This window comes from Opisthocomus hoazin, unplaced genomic scaffold (genome assembly GCF_030867145.1).
Source record: "Opisthocomus hoazin isolate bOpiHoa1 unplaced genomic scaffold, bOpiHoa1.hap1 HAP1_SCAFFOLD_242, whole genome shotgun sequence".
In the NCBI taxonomy this organism is placed as follows: Eukaryota; Metazoa; Chordata; class Aves; order Opisthocomiformes; family Opisthocomidae; genus Opisthocomus; species Opisthocomus hoazin.
This window is the reverse complement of record NW_027448893.1, coordinates 25,494-50,096: the sequence shown is the minus strand read 5'-3', so window position 1 is coordinate 50,096 and position 24,603 is coordinate 25,494.

Here is a 24,603-nt window from a genome sequence, read left to right as displayed (position 1 = left end):
CGGCGACGGCCTCTGCGGCGAAGGAGGTGAGCTCTTTGGCACTGCTCTTCCTGCGGGGAGAAAGCGGCTCAGGGTGGGATGCGGGGGGCTGCAGGGAGGTTGGGGGGCAAATATCGGGGTGTCCCCTCACGCGTATGCCACACCAGATGGGTCAGGCACCAAAAACACGGCTCCAGCCCGAATCACGTGCTGCAACCGCTGCCCAGATGGCGAGAGCCGCAGCCAAGCAGAGCTGAGAGCAGCTCACTGGGGAGAGGAGCCAGGATTTGGGGGGCTGGAATGTGTCCCCCACCCCCACCCCAGGGCCACCCATGCTCACCTCCACAAGGTGATGGGGGTCGGCAGGCTGTTACCCAGGGCACACTGCAATGAAACGCAGCCGGGTCAGAGCTGAGGACCCTGCAATGGGGTGTCCCCCCACCCCGGCATTGGGGAGTGGAGGGGGGGAGGGGGGGGCAGCAGCACTCACCCCCTGCACCCAGGGGTGCTCCAGGACCTGGGCCGCACTGAGCCGCTTCTTGGCATCTCGCACCAACAACCTGGAAATGAGATCTTTGGCCCCAAAGGAGATGTGCGCCCAGTCCTTGTCAGGAAACTCGTACTTCCCTACTTGGATGTTCCTGAAGAGCATATTCTAGGTGGGGGGGGAATAAAAAAGGGGCTGAGCTGGGAGGGGTGCTGCCAAACCAGCGGCGGGTTTCGGCACTGCTGGGGTCTGCCACGCACCTGGCACACGTAGCACGCCTGGCCGTTGTCCCAGTCGCAGCTGAAGCCGCAGTGGCCCACGAAGGGGGGGTACCCGCTCAGCATGAAGTACAGGAGGACGCCCAGGCTCCACAGGTCGCAGCGCTTGTCGTAGGTGGGTGCCTCCTCATTCTTGTAAAAAGCGTCCACCACCTCCGGGGCCATGTACTCGGCGGTGCCGCACTGCGGGGAGAGGCGGGGGTGAGCCCCAAAGGACAGGGGAGCGATGGGGCAGAGCTGAGAGGCGGGGGGGGGGGTGTCTGCCAGAACTAAGGGGCTACCCCCTCCAAAATGAGGGTGCAGACACGGCCGCTTCCCGGGTTTGGTCCTGGCAGGGCAGATCATCCCGGCCAGGTTTCCCATCGCCACGCGGGGATGTCACAGCCCTGCCACCCCGAAAAAAATAAAACCCTAAAGGGGTGCAACACCCCCCCGGACTGCCCCCCCAGCACTGCCGCCACTGGGCCGGCTCAGCCGGGCAGCGTCCGTCCCATCGCCCGGGACATGGCGGGCGGGCGGCGGGGACGGAGCCGGCTCTGCCTGTTCCCCCGCCTGACGCGGGCAGGGCCGCCGCAGTGGGCGCCGGATCCGGTGCCGGAGGAGTTAACGCTGGCGCGAGGTGAGAGCCAGCAGTCCCGTTCCCCCATGGTTCCCCCACGGCTCCCGGGGCTCTGGGGCTTTCCAGCGCACGTGACCCGACCCGCAGCCCGCACCACCTCGTGACCAGGGGAGAGCAGAGCTGCAGCCAGCAGATAATCACCCCGTAACATAACGAGAGGCCTCCAAAAGAGACGCCTCGCCGGCCTCGGCAACTGATGCCACCGCAAGAAGAAGAAAAACACCCATGCATGCCCAACCTGCAGCAACCCTGCATGGGCTTCCACCCGGCAGGGACCACAGCACCCACCCCCCTCTGCCCCCGCTGCTGAGAACGGGAAACTCGGGACACCTCAGAAATTCAGGTCCTCCCCCTGGCAGAGGGGAAACGCGGAGGAACGAGGAGGGGGGGGTGTTTTGGCCCCCCCTCTGCTGTTGGGCACCCCGCGTGGGCCAGGGTCTGCCCCCCCCCAGCACGTGAGCACCCTGGAAACACCGTGAGCACCCCGAAAACAGCAGGGCACAGGGCAACACCTGCGCGGGGGGGGGGCCCTGCTGCTGGTGATAAGGGGAGCAGGGCTTTCTGCAGGTGGGGGCAGGCTTGGTATGTGCCCCCCCCCAAATGTGAGACAGTTCCTTGCAACACAGGGGCACCCCAGAAGCTTTCCGGGTGCCCACCCTGCAGGGGCTGCACCGCACGCAAGCAGCCCCAGCCCCTTCTCACCCACAACCGGAGTGGGGGGATCACGGTGGCCCCTCCAGCCCCTCGCCTGACCCACTTCTCCCCAAAAGCGTAGCCTCTTCACAGCCGCCTCCGCCGGGGCCGGCTGTTGCTAAGGCTCACGGCAGCCCGGGCTCTGCGCCAGCCCCCCCTGCGCTGCCCGGCCCCCCCGCGTTACAGAACCGCATCTCGCCTGCCACCGCCGAGGGGGGTCCCGCAGCGACGGGAGCGACGAGCAGCGGGGGGCTGCACGCAGCCCCAAAGCCTGGGGGGGCCCCTCCACGGACATTCCTCCCTCCATGGACATTCCACAACACCCCCCCCACCCCCCCCCAGGACCCCCCCCATCAACATTATACCCCCCCTGCCCCATGGTCTGCACGCTTACCGGCGAGAGCAGCTCCGGGGTGGAAATGGGGGAGCAATTGCCCTTCAGTTTGATGCCACTTGCCAGGTCGAAGTCACAGATCTTCACTGGGGAGACCTGGGGAGGGGGGGAGCAGCGGTGAGTGACCCCCCCCAGCAGCCCCCGGGTACCCTCAGCCCCGCGTTCGCGCCCCAGCTGCCGCAGCAGCATCCCCCGCGGGGAACCAGGGCTCCCCCAGCCCCGGCACCACCCCCTGCTCCCCACTCACCTGGTCCAGGCGCTCGCACAGAATATTTCCCGGTTTTAGATCCCTGTGAGCAATTCCTGGAAGGGGGGAGAAGAGGCGATGAGTGGAAAAGCCTGCCCCCCCCCCCCCCCCCCCCCCAAGATTTCCACAGCAGAAGGTCTGGGGGCGGTGCAGGGACCCCTCCTTCCCCACCCCAAATCACCGCCCGCGTCATGGCGAAGGGCACAAATTGCTGCTGGCCCAGAGTCCGGGCCAAACCGAAGGAGCAGACTCCGCACCACGACAACACGATGCAGCCGGGCCTGACCCTGCGCGCCCGCGGCCGGCACCGGCCCCTGCTCCCCGGGCAGGAGGGGGGGGCAGCACCCCCCGGCTGGGGGGGGCACAGCTGCACCCCGGGGTGGCTCGGCTCACCTTTGCTGTGCAAAAAGTGCAGGGCGCTGGCGATGTCCCGCACCACTGTGCTGGCCTCCAGCTCGTTCAAGTGGCATCTCTGTTGGATGTGGGTCAGGATGGAGCCTGCGGCCGGGCGAGAGCGGAGTGGGGGCTTGTGGGTGTTGGGGGGGCTCCTGCCGCCCCCGCTCCCCCCGCCCCGGCACCACACTCACCTCCCCTCATCTTCTCAAGCACCAGGTAAAACCTCTCCTCCTCCTCGAAGAACTCGATCAGCTGCAGGATGTTCCTGCGGGGACAGCGGCGTCAGCCTGGCATCCCCCCAAAAAGATCGCGGGGTCCCCCCCTCCCCGCAGCCCCCCACCCCACACGGCTCCCCGGGGGAGGGCCAACGGAGGAGAAAATCGGGTTTCCAGCGACTGAAACCACGCGGCTGGGGCCCCCGGCCACATTCCAGCGGGGAGAGGGGCTTCCAGCGCCGGGCCCTGCTCCCTAATTGCTCGCAGACACTCCTGGCTCGCTCGCCCCGCTCCAGAAACAGCCCCGCTCAGCAGCTCTCCGCGGCGGGACGGCAAATGCCGCGGCGGCAGCTCGGCTCGCCCCTCGGCACTGCTCCAACTCGGCCGCCGCGGCCCCGTCGTCATGGCAAGCGGCTCCACGTCGCCTCGGGATGCTCCCGGCGAGGCCACGCAGAGGGAGAGCCGCGCAGGAGGGCGGCCTGCCTGCCGCCCATGGGTGTCTTGAGCGCCAGCCCGGTCTCAGCCCGCGCCCTGTGCCCACGGTGGGGGATGGGGACGGCGGCTGCCCTGCGGTACCTGTGTCCCTGGCACAGATTCAGCATCGCCACCTCCCGTAAGACCCCGCTGCAGACGTCACCCTGGCGCTTCTTGATGATCTGCAAGGCAAAGCGGGCGAGACTCAGGGAGAGGCACCGCTGCTGGGGAGGGACCAGGGCCGGCAACCACCGCGCCCCAACCCAGCCGGCGCTGGGGACCCCCAGGGCCGGGCAGAGGCAGGCGGGGGGTGCCCGAAGAGGTTAAGGCAGCAGAACAGGCTGTTCCCGGCAGCGGGGCCAAGACGCTCCCTCCCGGGGCCCGCAGCCAAGGCGAGCTCTGCGGCCGAGCCCCGGCGCAGCCGCCCCGGCAGCGGAGCACGGCCCTTCGCCCCGCCGGGCGCTGGCACAGTGGGTGCCTGGTGGACGTGCCATGGGGTGAGCAGGGGGTCTCCACCCACGGGGGAGAGCTGGGTGGTCCCACTGACCCCCAGCCCTTCGGGGCACACTGAACACCCAACCACCATGCAGCCCTCCCCCTGCCTCAGTTTCCCTCCTTGGGCACCCAAAAGCACCCCGGGGCAACAGGGGAAGCCAAGTGCCCCTTGCGTTTGGACACAGGGCCTGTCCCAGCCCCCCCACGCCGTGACTGGGAGCCTGTGGGGTGCAGGGATGCAGCACCACCATCCCCAACCCCAAAAGCAGCTGGCTCACCCCCTGACCCCTCCATTGTTCGCGGGGGCACGAAGACCTCCCTGGGGCTGGCCACCCTGCCGCACCACATGCCCCTGCTTGCCCCAAGTCCCTAGACGCGGCGCAAGCGTTAATTTAATCTCGCGTCTGCCCTAATTTACAGGGATAGGAGCGTGGCTAAGGGGGTTGACCAAGGTCCTGCAGCTGGGCGGTGGCAGAGGACAGCGTGCCACCTGCGTGGCCTGGCTCTGCCCCGCTCCTGCCCCTCTCCATCCCCTCTACCCCATGAAACCGTCATCCTGTGCCAGCTCCGCACAGCCAGGAGACCCAGGAGCCCAGGATGTGGAGGGCAGAAGGGGAAACTGAGACAGGGGGTGGGCAGGAGCCGGCTCTGCAGCCCCAAGCCGCAGAGCTTTACCTTCACTGCGTACTCCTTGTTGGTGACGAGGTTAACGCAGGACTGGACTCTGCCTTGGGCCCCTTCTCCCAGCACCTCGTCGTGCAGCCAGTAAACATCTGGCAGGAGAGAGGGCGCCTGAGCTGCCGGCCCCACCGCGGCACGGGACACCACGGCTGTCCCCGAGCCTGGGGACACCAGGAGGGCCCCAGCCCTGCCGCAGCCCGGGGGGGAAGCCCCTGGGGTCCCTGGGCAGCCCCGCTCACCTTCGAACCTGCCGGAGAAGCTGTCGGTGGCTCTGCAGTGCTGCTTCTTGTTCCTTTTCTTGGTGCTGGGGATGTCGATGGGCTGACTCAAAGGCACATCTGCGCCGGAGCAAAGCCACTGGCCTGAGTCACCCCCAGCCACCCTGCGCTCCCCCCAGCATCGCCACCCCCGGGGCAGCCCCTCAACGCCTTCGGGGGAATGCAGAGGGCCGACATCCCGAGGTCCAGGGCACTCGAAGACGGGCTCCAGGTCAAACGCCAGCTCGAAGGGGTTTTGTTCCTGCAAGGGCCAAGAACACGAGTGAGACGGCAGTCGCTGGACCAGCCGCCGCTGCCCACCCGGTCCAGGCACGCCGCTGGCCTTGGCACACGCTCTGCTCGTGCAGGGCACCGGCTCATGGCACTGCTGCCAGAGGGATGCAGCAGAGCCGGAGGAAGAGGAGGAGGAGGAGGAGGAGGAGGAGGAAGGGTTTGACCACGTCTCCTGCCGGGGATGTTGCCGCGGGGTCATGCCTCTGCGCCAGCAGCCCCAGGCCGGCACGCGGGCGATGATGAGAGGGACTGGCGCTGCGCGTACCAACCCAGCCCCGAATATCCACCCTGACCTGAACTACAGCGAGGGGGGGAGGACGAAGAGCCACAGGGCAGGACGGGCTCCGGAGCCACCGCACCGCGTCCTCCCGCCTCCCCGCAAGGTCACGGGGGGCCGGAGCCCACTCAGCCCCGCTCCGGTGAGCACCGTGCCCGTGGCTGCGTGATGCCTGTGACCTAGCAGGATCGGGCCCCGCTCCCAACCCTCCCTGCACCCCGCATGGGTGATGGGTGTGGGAACCACTGCCTCCCCCACCCCAAACCCAGCGCCTCCGCCCCCAGCACCCCAAAGGGGACATGGGGAACTTCAGCCCCCCCCGAGCCACCCCACCGCGGGACGGGGCAGTGCCGGGGGCACCCGGCCGCGAGGCGAAAGGGCCCCGTCCTCCGCGGGGTTACGAAATCTGTTTGGGTGGAGGCAGCAGCTCCCGGCGGCGTTCCCCAACCCGCCCCGGTGCCCCGGTGCCCAGGCCGGCTGCCAGCCCCAGCGCGGCGCGGGAGCAGCCAGCCCCGGCCACTGCCGCCAGAAACAGCCCGAAAGCGCCTGTTTGCTGCCGGGGCGGTTCTCGAGGGGCCGGAGGGTCCCCATCGCGGTGCGGGGATGCCACGAGCATCTCCCCCCAACCAAGCACCACTCCTGATGCCTGAAAACGCTCCTGCGCAGCGTTTGGCCAGATTCCCCCCTCACCCCCCTAAAAAAAGACAGTATCAGGGTTTGCGGAGTGCGGTGTCACCCTCCAGCCCCCCCCAAGGCCCCCATGTCATGGCGGGGATGAACGGCTCGGGCCCAAGTCCCTGCACCACGGGCAGGATGAGGCCTCCCGGGGGGGGGCACCAGGGGTGTACACGGGGGACAGGGGGCCCTGCCCGCTGCCGCAGCACCGGCGCACAAAAGGTTTGGGGGATGGGACACACAGGGCAGACGCTGCGCAGCGGCTCCGACAGCTCATCCGAGGTGTCCCCCGTGTCCCCCCCGTCCTGGTCCCCAACCACCCGGGGTGGGGGAATGGAGGAGGGGATGGAGGGGGGGATGGAGGGGGGGCCCAAACCCCAGCCAAAAGTCCTCAAAGCAGCATTAGGTGTCAGCTAAAATAAGCCGGGCAGGTTTCGGGTGAGCTCCCAGCATCCCTCTCAGCCCCAGGAGCCAAACTAAACAAAGCTCCCACGAAGTTGCCTGGCTGACGAGAGCCAGCGTTTGGGGGACCCAGACCCCCCCCTCGCACCCCCCTCGCCTGACAGCGGCTGGGAGGGATGGGGGTCCTGGTGCCCTGGCTGCAGACCCCCTGCCAGGATCTGGCCCTCGCACAACAGGTCCCAGGCTGGGCCCAGCAGCCCCCCACCCCCTGCTCGCAGACGTGCGGTGAATGGGTGCAGCTGGGGGGGGGGGAACATGCAGCTCACCCGCTGACCCACCCCACGGGGGACACCCGTGGGAGCTGCAGCGGGGTGAGCAAAGCCTTGCTGTGGGGGGGGGGGTGTGGTGTGTGTCTGACCCCCCCTCGGGGAGCACCCCGACCCCCGGGCCACCGGGACATGGGGGTCCTGCGGCCCGGGTTGGGTGGCAGCACCCTGAGCGCTCCCCTCCCTCCTCGGGGCGGGGGGGGAAGGGGGGAGGTCGCTGATGTGTGTCCGTGCCCCCCCCCCCCACTCCGGGCAGGGGATCCAGCCGCCGCAGACCCGCACCCCAACCCCGCACTCTCCCGTCCCCCCCCGGAGCACCCCAAACCCCTACCCCCTCCGGAGCATCACGGGGGCGGGGAGCACCCCCTTACCTTGAAGGAGCGGTGGAAACCGGGGATCTCAGATTCCTTCTGCACCATCTTGCTGCGGGCAGGGGGAAGGGAGAAACAAGGGAGGGGCGCGGGGTAGGAAAAAGCCCAACCAAGCAACCAACAAAAACAGGAAAATAAACCGGGAGGGGGGGGAGGGATGCGGAGGGGCGGGCAGAGCCATCGGGGAGGGGCCGAGGGTAGGCCGAGACCTGTGGAGAGAGGAGCCCGGGGGGGCGGGTGTCAGGGGGCTGCGACCCGCACGGGACCCGCATGGAGCCCCCCTGGTGCCAAAACCGCCCCGGCGCTCACCGGCCCCGCAGAGCCGCCGCTGCCGGGGGTACCGCAGCCCGCTCCGCTCCGCATCGCTCCGCACCGCCGGGAGGGGGTGTGCCCCCCCCCCCCCCCCCCCGCAGCTTTATGGCGGCGGCTCCGCCCCACCTGCCCCGCCCCTGCTGCGTGACACCGCCCCCCAGCGGGGACACACCTCCACCCCACCCCCCACGCTGCGCCCAGGGGCGGGGACCCCCACAGCCCCCCCCCTGGCTGCACCAGGCGGGGTGCGGGGAGCCCCACAGACACCCCCCGGGTTCCCCCCTCCCCACAGCCCACACATGTCACGAGCGGGGCGGTGCTCAGCCGCGAGGCCTGCGCGCGGCAGGGGGTCACAGCACAGCCCCCCCCACCCCGGCCCCACCCCGGCTGGGTGGCACCGTGGGAGCCTGTGACGGCGCGGGTGTCCCCCCCCCTCCCCTCCCCCCCACCCCACGTATCACTTGACGCCGACCCGGGCTCAGAACGCACGCGCCGAGCGGCGGCGCCTCGGCCAATGGCTGCGCATGATGTCACTGCCCACACCGCCTATTGGCTGCTCACCCCCTCCCAAGCCACCATCGCCCCGCCCCCCCGTGCCCCGCCCCTCCCGGGCACCGCGTCACGCTCCGCCCCCCTCCCCGCAGTTCGGGTGTGCCCCCCCCCCCCAAAGTGCCAGTGGGGCCACAGCGGGGGGGGTCGCGACCCCCCAAGCCCCCCCAAATCCCGCCCCCATCGCAGCCGGTGCAATCAGCGCCCTGCTCTACATTAGCGCTGCTAACAAGGGCGCCCCAATTAGCTACACTCCTGCTAATGCACCCCAGGATGCCATTGGCCTTCTTGGCAGCCAGGGCACGCTGCTGGCTCATGGTCAACCTGTCGTCCACCAGGACACCCAGGTCCCTCTCCGCAGACCTGCTCTTCAGCAGGGCCGCCCCAGCCTGTACTGGTGCCTGGGGTTGTTCCTCCCCAGCTGCAGGACCCTGCATTTGCCTTTGTTGAACCTCATCAGGTTCCTCTCTGGCCACCTCTCCAGCCTGTCCAGGTCTCGCTGAATGGCAGCACAGCCTGCTGGTGTATCCACCACTCCTCCCAGTTTGGTGTCATCAGCAAACTTGCTGAGGGTACACTCTAACTCTTCATCCGGGTCACTGATGAAGAAGTTAAACAAGGCTGGGCCCAGTACTGACCCCTGGGGCACACCGCTAGTTACCGGCCTCCAACCAGACTCAGCGCCGCTGATGACAACCCCCTGAACTCTGCCATTCAGCCAGTTCTCAGTCCACCTCACCGACCACTCGTCCAGCCCACACTGCCTGAGCTTCCCTAGGAGGACGTGATGGGTGACCGTGTCGAAAGCCTTGCTGAAGTTGAGGCAGACATCACCCACGGCTCTCCCCTCATCTACCCAGCCAGTCGTGCCATCGTAGAAAGCTCCCTGCACGCTCCTGGCCTGTCTGCACACTCACTGCACGCTTAATGCACACTTACCGCGTGCTCCTTGCATGGTCACTGCTCACGCTCCACGCTCACGACTTGCTCCCTGTGCAAGCCTGGCCTCTCTGCACACTCCCTGCACGCTCCCTGCACACTCAACTGAACCACGGAACCACGGAATGTTTGGGGGTTGCCAGGGCGCTCTGTGAGTCACGGAATCACGGAATGTTCGGGGTTGGAAGGGACCTCTGTGGGTCACGGAATCACGGAATGTTCGGGGTTGGCAGGGCCCTCTGTGGGTCATCTAGTCCAACCCCCTGCCCAAGCAGGGTCACCCAGAGAAGGCTGCACAGCACCGCGTCCAGGCGGGTCTGGAATATCTCCAGAGAAGGAGACTCCACAGCCTGCCTGGGCAGCGTGGGCCAGGGCTCTGTCACCCTCAGAGGGAAGAAATTCTTCCTCGGGTTCAGCTGGAACTTCCTGGGCCTCACTTTGTGCCTGTTGCCCCTTGTCCTATCGCTGGGCACCACTGAACAGAGTTGGGCCCTGTCCTCCTGACACCCACCCTGCAGATATTTAGAGGCATTTCTAAGGTCCCCTCTCAGCCTTCTCTTCTCCAGGCTGAACAAGCCCAGCTCCCTCAGCCTTTCCTTGTAGGAGAGATGCTCCAGTCCCCTCCTCATCCTCCTAACCCTCCTCTGGACTCTCTCCAGTAGCTCCTCATCTTTCTTGAACTGGGGAGCCCAGAACCGAACAGAGCACTCCAGATGAGGCCTAACTAGGGTGTAGAGGGGAAGGAGAACCTCCCTCGACCTGCTGGCCACACTCCTCCTAATGCACCCCAGGATGCCATTGGCCTTCTTGGCAGCCAGGGCACGCTGCTGGCTCATGGTCAGCCTGTCGTCCACCAAGACACCCAGGTCCCTCTCCGCAGAGCTGCTCTCCAGCAGGGCCACCCCAGCCTGTACTGGTGCCTGGGGGAGTTCCACAAACCAAGACAGAATGTCTACAACAGAAAGGAAGACCAAAAAGTGAATGTCAAAAAGTGAAAAACCGACAGAGATTAAAGAAACAAAGGAAAAATATAGAACAATACAAGTAAGTACTAAGGAATGACACAAAACTCGTGAAGAAAACCAGATTTGAAATCCTCACACTTCACACAAACATTAAAATAAGGAAGAAGATTAAGGAAGTAAAGGGCAAAACTAATAACCCATGGCAGCAAAGTAAATCCGCTGCAGAAACACAATGTAGAAAGCAAGGCCACTCTGGGAACCCTTCAACTTAGAAAGAAAACTTAACTAGGGAGGAAGATTAAGGAAGTCAAGGCAAAACCTAAAAACCTGAGGGCAGCACACTAAAACAGACATAGAAAGACAATGCAAAAATCTAGAGACCTAAAGCAAAACAAGCAATACCTACAAATATAGGCAATGATTTCAAAAACTTAGCCTTCAATAAGATCTCAGTAGGGAGGAGGATGGAGGAAGTGAAGGGACAAACGAAACAGAAGAGTGGCAGCAAACTAAAATGAGATGTAGAAAGACAATGTACAAAGCCAGGGTGTTCTGGAAAAACAACAAAAAGTGACTAGAACAGAATGGAAGACGAAGACATGAACGTTGACAAGTGAAAAACCAACAGAGATTAGGGAACAAAAGAAAAACTATCGGGAAATACAAGGACCGCGAACCAAAAAAGAGATTTCGAAAGAAAATCTGTAATACTAACGACCTAAGGAATGACACAAAACTCTTGAAGACAGCGATTTCAAAACATTACACTTCAAATGAACCTTGAAATAGGGAGGAAGATTCAGGAAACCAAGGCAAAAACTAAAAACTGAGGGCAGCACACTAAAACAGACATAGCAAGGCTATGCAAAAAGCTAAAGATCTACAGCAAAACTAGCAATACCTACAAATACAGGAAATTATTTCAAAAACTTAGCTTTGAATAAGATCTCAATAGAAAGGAGGATGAAGGAAGTCAAGAAAAGTACTAAATAAAAGAGTGGCAGCAGACTGAAACAGATGTAGAAAGAGAACGTAAAAAATCCAGGGCTCTTAAGGTCCCAGTATTTAGCATCAATGTCTCTGCATTTCAAGGTCAGGACTGCAACAGTTCTGCTGTCTGTGGACACCAGTGAGAGATGACCTGCTTTTCATTCGTTCAGGCACTGCACCTACACTTAGTCACAGATCTGATTTTTTTTTTATGTTTTCCCCTCCAAGATGTAATAGACAACAGGGCACTCTTTAAGTGAAGTTAAATAGCAGTTCTACTGATTTGAATACAAAAAGTTTTCGCCTGTGGTACATTCACCCAGAAGAATTTTAACACCTCTTGATAGAAGGAATAATAAGAAACATGAAACCTTAACAAACTAGCTGCAGTGGTATTTTCTAGTTTTAGTTTTAACAAAGCACCTGTGTGGAAGTTGCAAGCTGTCCTTATAGATTAGCAAACTTAGCAAGGACAAGACACTGACAAGAGCAGGAGCTGCGACCAAGAACCAGCGAAAAGCAGCTTTGCAGTTTTGCAACGAGATAGAACGAACCGAGCATGCGCAGCGCCCCGGATGTAACTCATGGGCAAGTGAGGAAGACTACCGAAAGAGATGAAGTAACGACCTAAGACCACCAGAGACCACCCAGGAGCTGTAATACACGTGCTAAAGGAGAATTGGAATAGATTCATACGCTCTCAAAAATATAACGATTAATATGCATATTGTAGTTCTATTTAACCTGAAATTAAAGGGTGTTTGGCGCACACATTTGGAGGAGAGATCCCCCGTGTGCCCGGCGCCGTAATAAAGGACACCTGGTTAACAGCATACATTGTACTGTTAGGTTATTACCGGATCTGTGAATCACTCTAACCAGCGTTTTCCCTCTTGACTAGAAAATGAAAATCTTTAACAGCAGATAGCCCTGAAATAAGCTTCAGTCAAATCTGGACCCAATACAGGGTGTGCGTTATGATATGCCACAGATCGGGACTTGACTCTTCAAAACAATCATGCACTAAGGAAAATTTTAGGTTGTTATGCAGAGTTTTAACTCGAGTCTTGGCAACCGCATTTGGGACATGAAAGGTATTAGCACTACAGTACTACGTGCAGTAGAGAAAACTGCTCTTGCAGTTCAATTCCAACGCCGCTTCCTCAAAAAAATTGAAGCTGCTGTGTTTGAGCAACATGGGTGGAAATCTCACCTGCCACGCTGAAGTGACGCTGGGGCATTTCTTCACCTTGTAGTCTCTTTCCTCAGGCTTAGTGAATCTCTCTCAGAGTCTGAGGCAAAGCCCATGGATTTCTCCTGTTTGCAACAGGGGATGTCTGAGCCGTCACATGGTGGTTTGTTGTGGGGTACCACTTGTACCCTGGATTTGCCTTCATAAATGCATCCCTGTACTAGAAAAGGAAAGGAAAACTTCCAGTCAGGTCACTCATGAGAATGCAGTATCCACAGGGCAACACAGTGCACTGCTTGTAATGGGATTTAAGACAGTAAAGAATCCTTAAATAGCTTGATTTTTAACACTTTAATCACACGTTTACAGTCTGACTGCCAACACAACCAAACAAAAGAAATACCATGATAGGAAGAGTTGTATTTCAAAAAGCGAGGTTTCTCTTTACCTACCTGAGGGTCTATCACCCAGAGCAGGCTGAAGTTCTGATCCTGCAAACTGCTCCCCACTGCTTCTCTGCTCACCTTGGCGAACAAGGACAGCTGTTCCCATTCTTTTGCAGGTACAATATTTCCAGTTTTACACTGCAGTTTCAATGAAATGAAGACATACATTTACCAATACATGCAGAATGATGCTCCCAGATCAGGCACAGAAAAAAACCCACCACAAGGACCATCTAATTTTCAGCAACTTCTGATACATCATCCCCGTGTTCCCACCAAAATGTACCACGCTGCATCAAATCAACCAGGAAAAAGCATCTTCAGGTAACGCTGACCCACAGACACGCTGTATCTTCAGAACCGGGCGTCTGTATGAAACTTGCACACTCAGGGCTGCGACCCCTCTCCCCTCACCCCTTTTCTCTCTCTCTCAGCCCGGGCTGGGAGCTCACCTCACCAGGGAAGGACACCAGGGAAGGACACCAGCCTCACTGAGGGACAGGGAGGGGAGAAGGGAGCAGAGAGAAAGGCAACACACAGGGAGGGGAGAAGGGAGCAGAGGGAAAGGCAACACACAGAGGAGCAGCTCTGCCTTCCCTTGCTCAGCCCACAGCCCGCTGGTGCCTGTGCCCGGGGGCTCCGTCTCCGTCCCCTGCCCCTCCCCAGCTCTGGGCTCCCCCCCGGGGCTGCCCTGGCCGGGCCCGGCTCCAGCGGGGAGCTCCCCCCCGCCCCCCTCGCGTGGCCAGCAGGCAGCACAGCCCCCAGTGCCCGCCCCACGGCCCCGCTCCCCTCACGGGCAGCCCCAGCCCTCACCTCAGCCGGGGCCTGCAGTGGATCCTGTCCCTGCCACACCAACATGGCCACCCAGCAGCCCCTGCCCCGGGCCTACAGCTCCCAGCATGCCCCGGGAACCAACATGGCCACCCAGCAGCCCCTGCCCCGGGCCTACAGCTCCCAGCATGCCCCGGGAACCAACATGGCCAGCAGCAGCCCCTGCCCCAGGGCAGGCCCCAGGACTACAGCTCCCAGCATGCCCCGGGGCGCCCCCCCACACCCTGCCTTCCACCCTCTGGAAGCCTTTTCTTTCTTTCCTAACAGCTGAGCATTTAACTGACTAAATCTCAGAGGTACTCTTGTTTCTTCTCAACAAAGCAGCCATCTCCATCTGCTCACATCTGCCAAGCACACATCCAGGCAGGCCAGGAGAGCACGGGGTCCCATCTGCTCCCTGTCCCTCACACAGCAAGGAGGGTGACAGTCACCAGCCCCTGTGAGCTGGCAGCTCGCCAACAGCCACTGCGCGAAGGGACACAGCCCCTGCTCAGACACCACGGGCCTCTGGAATGGCTTTCCAGAAAGGTACCCAGGAGAGGGACAAAGAAGGACCGAGCTTCTGCAAGATCAGAGCAGAATGAGAAAGCCCAGAGTGTAACTTGGCAACACTCCAAAAGTGAGAAAAGACACCAAACTCTTCTGAGGATGTCACATCATCTTGGCAGACCAGTGCCCTTGCCCGCGTGCCGACAGGACCCACCAAAGTCGTACTCCTGAGATTTTCACCATCTGTGGTGGAAAGCCACTGGGTTTAACTGACGCCTCCAGCCCTTGGGACAGACAGACAGACAGATGAGAGGCTGTAAGGAAGAAAGAACCCCATGCTACGTCTACATCACCAAACGTCTCCAGGCACGTCAGACCTCAGCACGCTTCCCAGTTCCTCACAGCTCTACTTGGCTACTGCAGAAATAACTACTCCATAGCACTGCCCATGGCCGACAGCAGCCTGCTGCAAATTCCTTCCCGTAATTCCGCCCACTGAATGCAGTCGTGTGTGCACACAGACAGGACCCAGGAAGGAGTGGCACAGCCGGGAACGGGATTTTTGCCAAACTTGACAAAGACACCCTGTGAAAATGACAGCCCTTCTGTCTGAAAGAGCAACAGCAGCTTTAGTAGCGGGGTGGGGAGGAGGGGAAGCTGAAAGAGGTTCTGTAGCATTTTTCAGTACTTTCCCTTGGAACAGCTTGAATGAAATCAAGGTGCAATCATGCCTTGTGACTTTGGCCAATGAAATCCACTAAAACTTTGAGGAAATAGTTTATACTTTTAAAAAAAAGCAACAACCAAGCCAAACACCACAGTTGCATTTCTAGCAATTACTGGAACTCTCCTGACATAAATGTTGCACATTGCAAAGCTAAAGCACAGCCACACAGAGCTGTTTGGTGGTTGGAATAACCACCAAATAACACACGAAGAGGAGAACATTTTGCAACTTCCAGCACTACACTTGATTTTGATGGAGTCAAGAACTAAAGCAGCCACAACAGATGAAGGACATCATGTAACATCCATCATGTAACACATGCAAAAACTTTAGTTACTACGACACTGGTTCAAAACTGGGTGCAGGCATGACACATCTCTCCACTGCTGCTGAAACCAGAGCTCCATCACTGCTCCAGGGTTTCCACTGTGTTCCTACACACGCGCTCCTGCACTTCAGGTTGGACCTACCCAGCTGATAAACGACCCAGGACCATAAACCCAAACAGAACGAACAAAGAAAAGTGTGAATTTTAGTGGAAGATTTCTGATTTCTCTTTCAGCTGAACATCAGATGCTTCCGAAAAGGAAATGCTGGAGCAGACAGCCCTGTCACAAGAAACTCACCTCCACAAGCAGGAACAGTGACGGCTGCTGGCAAGCTTCCATCGGATGAGTCGCATCAGACTGGCGATTACTGGAGGAAACCTGGAACAGGGAGAGGGGAGAAAAACACCTCTGTGTTACTCCAACATCATCCTCTGAAGGAATTGTGTCACACGGGACGCACTCGTTAACTGTCACATGCCAGCTCCTCGTTTTATTTCATGTTCCTGATTTCTGCGCTGCGTTCCTGTGCACTGCGCGGTGTGCAGCGTGTGCTGCGCTGTGGGATTCACTGCCCTGTCTGCTCTCTGTCGCGTTCCCTGTGCTGTGCTGCTGCGTTCTGTGGTACCGACTGCCCTGTGCCCACGGTCTGTGTGACACTGTCGGTGCTGTGCTGGCTGCTGTGCTGTGTGGGGCCCAGGGGGCGGGCCCCCAGCCCCGGGCCCAGGCCGTGGATTGGCCGAGCCAGCACTGGGTGGAGCCACCAACGGGAACCGCCCACAGCGGGCGGAGCCACCAACGGCCACCAACGGCCACCAGTGGGCACCGCCCACAATGGGCGGAGCCACCAACGGCAACCAATGGCCACCAGCGGGCACTGGCCACACCAGTCGGCACGGCGATGCCCAGGGACGCGGCAGCGCAGGCGCCGGCAGCGGGCGGAACGCGGCGTCCTCGGCTTCCCCGGGGCTGCCTGCGCCCGGCAGAGCCCCCGCAGCCACCCGGCCCCAGCGCCTGTCCCCGCAGGCAACCGCCCACCCGGGGGTCCGGCGGAGGGGTACGCTGGGCTATTCCCGGAGAGGTGACAGCCAGCCGGCCGGCCGGGGTGCCACAGGCAGACGCGGGGCTCTGCCCGGGGTCCGAGCTGTGGGAGGGGGTGGGCAGGCGGAGGGGTGTCCGGGAGGGACCCCAAGCCGCGGAGCTGGGCTCTGCCGTCTGCGGCACGCACAGCCCAGCTCGGCATGGGCACGGCCAGCGCGGCAGGGCCAGGGGCCGTCTGTGTGCCGGGAGCAAGGCTCAGGGGAGGGCTGGGCAGGGGCGGCAGCAGGGCACTGCTCGGGGCTGTCGGCGGAACCCTCCTCACCCTCCCAGGGACCTCGGTGGGATCGGGAGGAGGCCCCGGGCGTGTGGGTACGGCCCCGGTCAGCCGGCGGGACGGACGGAGAGGGCTTTAAGCAGGAATGGAGGGGTCGGAGGACACCCACGGGAGAGCTGGAGGTGAGCTCAGGGCTGCCACGGCGCTGTTTGGGACGGTGCGTGTTGTGTCCTGTCTTCTGTGGTATGCACTGTACCCTCTGCTGCGTGTTGGGTCTGCTGCATGGTGTGGAGTTTAGTGCATGATAAGGTATTTGTGGTGTGGATGGCATTTTGGATGGTGTGGATGGCATTTTGAACGGTATAGGATGCTGTAGGATGGTAAGCCTTGTATGGTGCAGTGTGTGCTCTATAGCATGTATTGTGTGGTATGTATTGTGTATTATTGTATTTTGTATGGTATGGTTTCGTATCTTATATAGTATGTTTTTTTATTTGGTAGGGTATTTTGTCTGGTAGGGACGGTATGGTCTGTACTGTAAGAATTGTATTCAGTTTTGTACTGCCCGTGTGGCACAGCGCTGGGCATGGTATGGGGTATGGTGCTGTGCTGTCTGCGTTACATTCTGTGTGGCGTCAGATTTTGCATTGCGTTCAATGTATGCACGGTGTGGTGTGTACGGCGTTTCTGTGCTGTGTATTTTGTACAGTATGGTGTATTTTGTGTTTTTGGTATTGGGGGTATGGTCTTGGGGATGTGGCATTGGGGTGTATGGTGTTTGGCATGAACAGTGTGCTATATATCGAAAGGCAAGTTTTGTTATGGTGTCGTATTGTCTGTGCTGTGTGGTGTGTATCTATTGTACTGTATGTGTTGTATATGTTGTGTGGTATGTATTGTGTCACAGAGTATGTATCGTATTGTGTGCATTGTACTGTACCGTATTTATTTTATTTTTTGTATTACATCCTATCATGTATTTTCTGCTGTATTGTTTATTGTTTTGTGTAGTGTATTGTGTGTATTGTGTGGTATGGTAGGCATGGTACGGTACTGTGGGTATTGTTTTGTGTTTTGTGTATTGTAGGGCATTGTCTGCATCGTCTTGTATGTTTCTAATTTGTATTTTATTTTTCTATTGCAATTGCATTGTATTTATTGTGTAGTATGCTGTTGTGCTCTATGTAGTGTGTTGTCTAACTGTTTCTATTGTATTTATTTTGTATGCTGTGCTTCGTTTTGCATTGTATTTCATATTGTATTATATGTATGGTGTGTAGAATACAGAATGTATGGTATGCGGTGTATTACACTGGGTTTTGTGTTGTACTGGGTTTGGTCTGTTCTGTGTATTGTGTTGTGTGTATTGTGTGGGGTTTGATTCTCTTTTGTATTGCATTGTACTGTTTGTATTGTAAGTTTGGTGTTCTATTTTATGGTATGGCATTTATTTTATTGTATGCAATGTATTGTGAGGTGTGGTATTTATTTTTTGTAAGTATTGTCTGTATTGTATGGTTTGGTTTTTATTGTATTTTATGTATTTTTTTGTATTATATTGTAATATATGGTATGTAATGTATGGTATGGTAGTGTATGGTATGGTAATTTATGGTCTGGCATTGTATGGTATGGCATTGTACTGTATTTTGCATTGAATTTTATGTATTTGATGTACTATACTGTATTTTATGTGTTTTCTTTAATGTATGTTACGGTATTTATTTTATTGTATGTATTCTATGTATTATTTTGGGTGTAGTACATGGCATGGTATTTATTGTATTGTGTTTTCTAGTCCATTGGGAATTGTGTTGTATGGTACGCATTGTATGGTATGGTATGTATGGTATGGTGTGCATTGCATTTTATGTTGTGCATTGTATCGGTTGTATTCTATTTTATGGTATGTATTGTATAGGTTGTACAGCGTGTAGTTACTGTATGTACTGTATGTTGTGTACACTTTGTATTGTATTGCGCGGTGTGTATTGTCTTCTCTATGTTGTGTGTTTTGTGCTGTAGGTACTGTAATTTCTTTTCTACTGTATTTTGTATTGTGTGCATTTGATAGTATGTAACATATATAGTGTGTGCTATAGTAGGTGTTGTGTTGCTTGTGTTGTATTTTCTATTGAATGTATGTGCTCTGTGGTTTTTGCGTTGCGTTGCATTGCATGTACTGTATGTCATGCTATGGCATCATTGTAATGCGTGTGTTCCATAGTGTGCATTGTGTGTGTGGTGTTGTATGGTATGTACTGTAGGGCATGGTGTTGTATTTATTGCATTGTGCGTACTGTATTTTGAATTGTATTGAATTCTGTATTGTATTGTGGGGGTTTTGTATTGTATTTTATATACTGTATTCTACTGTACGATATTTATTGTATTGTACGTATTGTAATGCATTTTGTGTTGCAGTGTATCTTGCAGTGTGTTTTATGTGTGGGGTGGCTTGTACCGTACAGCCTGTAGTGTATGGCTTGCACTGGACTTTGGTTTGTGTTGTATGGCCCTGCAGTATTGCAGGCTGTCTTGTACAAGAGTGCACACAACGTGTGCTGTATTCCATCACAGATCCACTGGGATAAGCGAGACACGGCGGAATGAGTCCCACAGCTGGAGTTCTGAGATGGAGGGCTATAGGCTCCATTGTACGTGTTCTATTTTGTATTGTATCGTATTTTTTTGTATCGTCGTGTTTCTATTGCATTGTGTGTAGCGTGTTTCATACAGTATTTTGTGTTATTCTGTATGGTATGGCATTTACAGTGTTGCATTTTGTAATGTGCTGTATTTTGTACAGTGAGAGTAGGTAGGATTGTCTGGTATGCACTGCATGTGTGGTGCGGTTTCCGTGGCACGGTTTGTAGGTATGGTAGGCATGGTCTGGTACTGTATGTTCTACTGTTTGTCTGGTACATACGGTATGGTATGGTATTTTGGTTGTGGGTATGGTATGGCATTGGGTACGGTACGGTATTGTTTTGAACGTCTTGCGTTACATTTTGCATTGTATTCCATTCTGCGTTGCATTTGTTGTATGTGTGAGGCATGGTATGGTACATACAGTGTTTTGTTTTGTAAGGTGTGGTGTCTTTTGTACTATGCAGTGGGTACGGTGTGATGCTGTGGGTATGGTATGGTACGGTATGCCATTGTATGGTCCTTAGGGTAAGCTACGGCATTGAGGTGTCTATGGTATGTATGGCTTTGTTTGGCGTGTATGGTATTGTATGCATGGTAGGTATGGTATTGACACAGGAGAAGAGTCAGAGATCACTCAGATCTGAGCTAGCAGTTAATTCATTCAGTTCTAATCACTACATTTCGGTATGCAAAATATTTAATAAAATACAGAAGGACTGGTGGTCAATACTCTGCTATCATCTGCTACACTGGAAGTCAGTACGGGAAACAACGACTATTGCGTAAGCTTACTAAGTGTATCTTAAATGTCACATGCATGCACAAAATGTCACTTACCAAGCCACCGGTGTGTGGGGTCAGGTCAGGGACCTCTCAGCCCCGAGGAGTGACCTTGGGAGATCCAGGGGAGGTCACGGCCATGCAGCCAGCTGCTGTGGAGGGAGAGCTCAGCGGACCCTGATGACTGCAGATACTTAACGGCATAAAGTGGTTGATTTGTGGTCAGATTTTCTGCTGCGTTCATGCAGTTTCGGTCCCTTCTCAGGCAAGTCTCCAGCCAAACCACTTTTTTTGGTTTGGGTGCTGAGCTCCCACTGACCGCTCACACAACAGGAGTAACTTTGGCCAGGCCGACTTGCTGAGCATCTGCGTGGACCAGAGTTCAGTTAGGTCAGACAGGAGGAGGGCATCCGTCACAGGTAGGGATGGTGTGGTCTGGTGTGGTGTGGTAGGGTACGGTATGGCACTGTATGGTACAGCATGGAAATGTATGGTACAGCATGGTATGGTACAATATGGCATGGCACTGTATGGTATTTTGCTTTGTGTTATACGCATTGCATTATAGTTTGCATTGGGTTGTATGTATTGTATGATATTTTGCACTGTATGGTACGGTATTAATTGTATTTCATGCATTGTGTGTGTTGTGTTGTACACACTGTATTGTATGGTGTGGCAGTTATTGTTTTGTATTGTGTTCTGTGGCATATTGAATGTCTTTGTGTTGTATTTTGTACCGTATGGTATGTATTCTACAGAGTGTATTGCACTGTGTATCGTATGTATCATATGACGTTATCGTATTTATTGTCTGTATTGTATTGTATTGCACTGTTTGTGCTCTTGGATTGTATCTACTGTACTGTATGCGTTGTATTTTATGAACCGTGTGGTATTGTAGGGTATGGTATGTACGTAGCTTACTCTATGCAGTGAATTGTATGTACTGCACTGCATTGTCCTGTATGGTATGTATTTCATGATATGTATTGTATGGTACGGAATGTTGTGCTATGTACCGTGTGCTACATATGGTATGGTGTGTCTTGTATGGCATGTATGGTACGTATAGTGTTCTGTATTGTATGTAATGCATTTTGTGTTGTTTGCACTGCACTGTATATTTTGTGTTGTTTAGTGAATGACATGGAATGTATGGTATGTGTTGTGTTGTAAGGGATGGTATTTATTGTACTGTATCTGTGCATTTTCATGTCCTGTGTGGTATTTTGTTATTTTACGTATTGTATTATCATACAGTATTTTTTAAATTTGATGTATTCCACTGTGCATTCTATAGTATTCTGTGCATTGTATTTTGCATTGCTTTGGTATTGTATTGAAAAAACGGTACTGTGTTTTGTATTGTTTTGTATTGTCTTGTATGTACTGTATACCATATTGTAGGTATTGTATTGCATGTATTGTATTTTTGCTTGCATTGCCTTGTGTGTATTGTATGTGTCCTGTCCTAATGTATGGTATAGTATTTATAACAGTTTATTCATTCTAGAGTATTTAGTTTTCTAAGGTATTTTGTTTTATAATATGTTGCATGTAGTTTACTCTATGTAGAGTATGCATTGCACTGTACAGTATGTATTGTATAGTATTTATTGTTTTGCAGCTATTGTGGGTATTGTGGGTATGGTAGGTATGGGACTGCGCTATACAGTTTATTATTGTCTGTATTGTATTGTACCCTGAACGGGATGAACCTTTTCCAGAACCACCCAATGCTCCTGCAGACCCTGCAGCCCTGGGTCCATAAGGAGCTGGAGGAGATCTTTGACAACAGGGGGTTGGAGGCAGCCATGGTGGAAGACACCATCATGGCCACGTTGACCAAGATGCCCCCGGCCCCGCTGCCTCCTGAGGAGGGTCTCTGCCTCCCCCGGCAGCCCTGCGATATCCGGCACAGACGAGCTCCTCGGCACCTCATCCACCGCTGTTGGTGGGCACCCGCCAGCCACCCCGCTGCTCCTGCTGCCATCCCCACGGAGCAAGAAGAGCCCCAGGAGGAGTCCAGGGAGGCTGTGCCCAGGCTCTCCACTTCCAACCGGGACAGGGAACTCTCCTGGGGGGCCACGGCCACCCTGAAAGATGAGCACCAGCAGCTCTGAGGACTCTCCAGCCAACAAGAGGCCAGCACCACACCAGGGACACTGGAGGGGCCCTCACCAGACGACCAAACCGGGACTGGGCCATCAGCTGCGGCACGCGCTGGCCCTCAAGGGCTCCCAGCCCCCCAGATGCAATTATCCGAATAAAAAAATTTCATTAAAACGACAGAAAAAGCCTCAGTGTTACCAACAGTGCAGATGGCATTGCTGTCTTCACCCTTTTTAGCTTTCTTTTACAGGGAGGGGTGCGATGTGAATACTGAGGGGTCCTTCTCTGTGTGCCAGGCAGTGTTTTGTTGTTCTCCCCCAAGGCAAACGCTGCCCAGCTCCAGGCCTGCAGCTCTCGGCTGGTCCCTGGGCCAGTGTCTCCAGCCCAGGGGTCTCCAGGGCCAGCCCGTGCCTCATCGCTCACCACCCAGCCCATCCCCCTCTTCCCCACACCCTCTGCCCCCACATCTCGGGGCACTGCTCCCCAACCAGCCTGCACTGCTGGGTGCAGCCTCGCGACGGTGGCACCCAAACCCCAGCTCCTGCACGGAGTCATGACGTGGTGCTGCTCTCTGCACCAGCCCAGGGTCACACCCTGCCCCAACAGAGCCCCAACAAGTGCAGCCCAGGAAGCGCAGAGTCCTGCCCCTGGGGAGGGACAACACCAGGCACCAGCACACGCAGCAGGCTGCCCGGTGGGGAAAAGCCAGGGAGAGGTGCCCGTGCTGCTGCCCTCCAGCCAGCCTTGGTGCCACCAGCATTGCTTCTCCTCTGTGGAGAAAGGGCCCGGCATGGGCAGATGCTCGGCAGATGGATGCTGGGCAGCTGAGTGCACTGCAATAGTCTGGTTTGGAGAAAAAGAGCCTGAGGGGCCACCTCACCACTCTCCACAGCTTCCCGAGGAGAGGATGTGCAGAGGGAGGTGCTGAGCTCTTCTCCTGGGGATCCAGCGACAGGATGCGTGGGAATGAGACGGAGGAAGAGGAAGGCAGAGGAGGAGGGAAGAGGAACAGGAGAAAAAGGAGGAATGAGAGAAAGAGGAGGAAAAACAAGGCAAAGAAGAACAGGAGAAGTAGCAGGATGTGGAAGAACAGGAGAAAGAGGAAGAGGATGATGAAGAACCAGAGGAGGAGGAGCAGGAGGAGGAAAAGCAGAAGGAAGAACAGAGAAGAGAAAGAGGAGGAGAAGGAGGTCAAAACATCTTCAGATTCACTCTAGAGTGGCAGCACATCAAAATCCTTGGAGGAAACACATTCTGCATTTGTTTGTCCATGGGCATTCGCTAACCCCAAGCCTACTGGGGAAGCCATTACTCACGGGAGTCATTCAGCGCCATGGCCATCGCTCCTCTGGGCACAGACAGGAAAGCTCTGGGTGACAAAGGCTCTCAGGTCGTGCTCCAGAAACAGCAGAGCAGCACCAGAAGATCCCCAGCACCTGATCACACAGACACAATTCCAACTCAGTGACACCATTACTGAAAACAAAACACCCAGAGCAGCACCTGCCATTACAACTCCTTCAGGGCAGCTTCAGCTGCTGCAGAGCTGCAGGCTGACGACCTTCCCACCGCTGCCACAGGCCCCCACAGCAATAACGACCAGCAAAAAGCACCTCTGCCCGCGGCCCACACCCACCCGGCCTCCAGCGGCAGCACAGCTCAGCCCGCAGCTCTGACGCACCAACCAGCCTGTGCTCACAGCCCGTGCCACCCACGGGACGGTGTGTGCAGAGTCAGCTCACCATGGCCTGCAAGAGAGGGGGGCGGGGGGGGGGGGGGGGGAGAAAACTCTGGGGAAAAGGGAAGGTGTGGACAGGAAACCAGAAATCCCTGACAGGGCTGGGAGGAGAGGCCCGGGCCGCCTGTGCCTGCCCACTGGCCACAGCTGAGCCGATCAGCGGAGCTGTGAGGACAGGCCCGGACTGCCTGTGCCCGCCCACTAGCCATGGCTGAGCCAATCAGCGGAGCTGTGAGGACAGGCCTGGACTGCCTGTGCCCGCCCACTAGCCATGGCTGAGCCAATCAGCGGAGCTGTGAGGACAGGCCTGGGGCTGCCTTTGCCCGCCCACTGGCCATGGCTGAGCCAATCAGCGGAGCTGTGAGGAGAGGCCCGGGCTGTCTGTGCCCGCCCACCAGCCACAGCTGAGCCAATCAGTGGAGCCGGAGGCGGTCTGTCAGTCCCAGCCGGGCTGGGGCAGGGCCGGGGGGGGGCAGAGGCCGAGGGGCCTGAGGAGAAAGAGGTGAGAGATGGGGGGGGGGGGGGGGGCAGCCGGGGCGAGGGAGAGCAGGGCTGGGGCAGGGCCAGGCTGGGGGAGCAGCAGCAGCAGCAGCAGCAGCAGCAGCAGCAGCAGCAGCAGCAGCAGCAGCAACAGCAACAGCAGGGATCTCCCCGTGCGGAGGGGCCGGGGGAGGGAG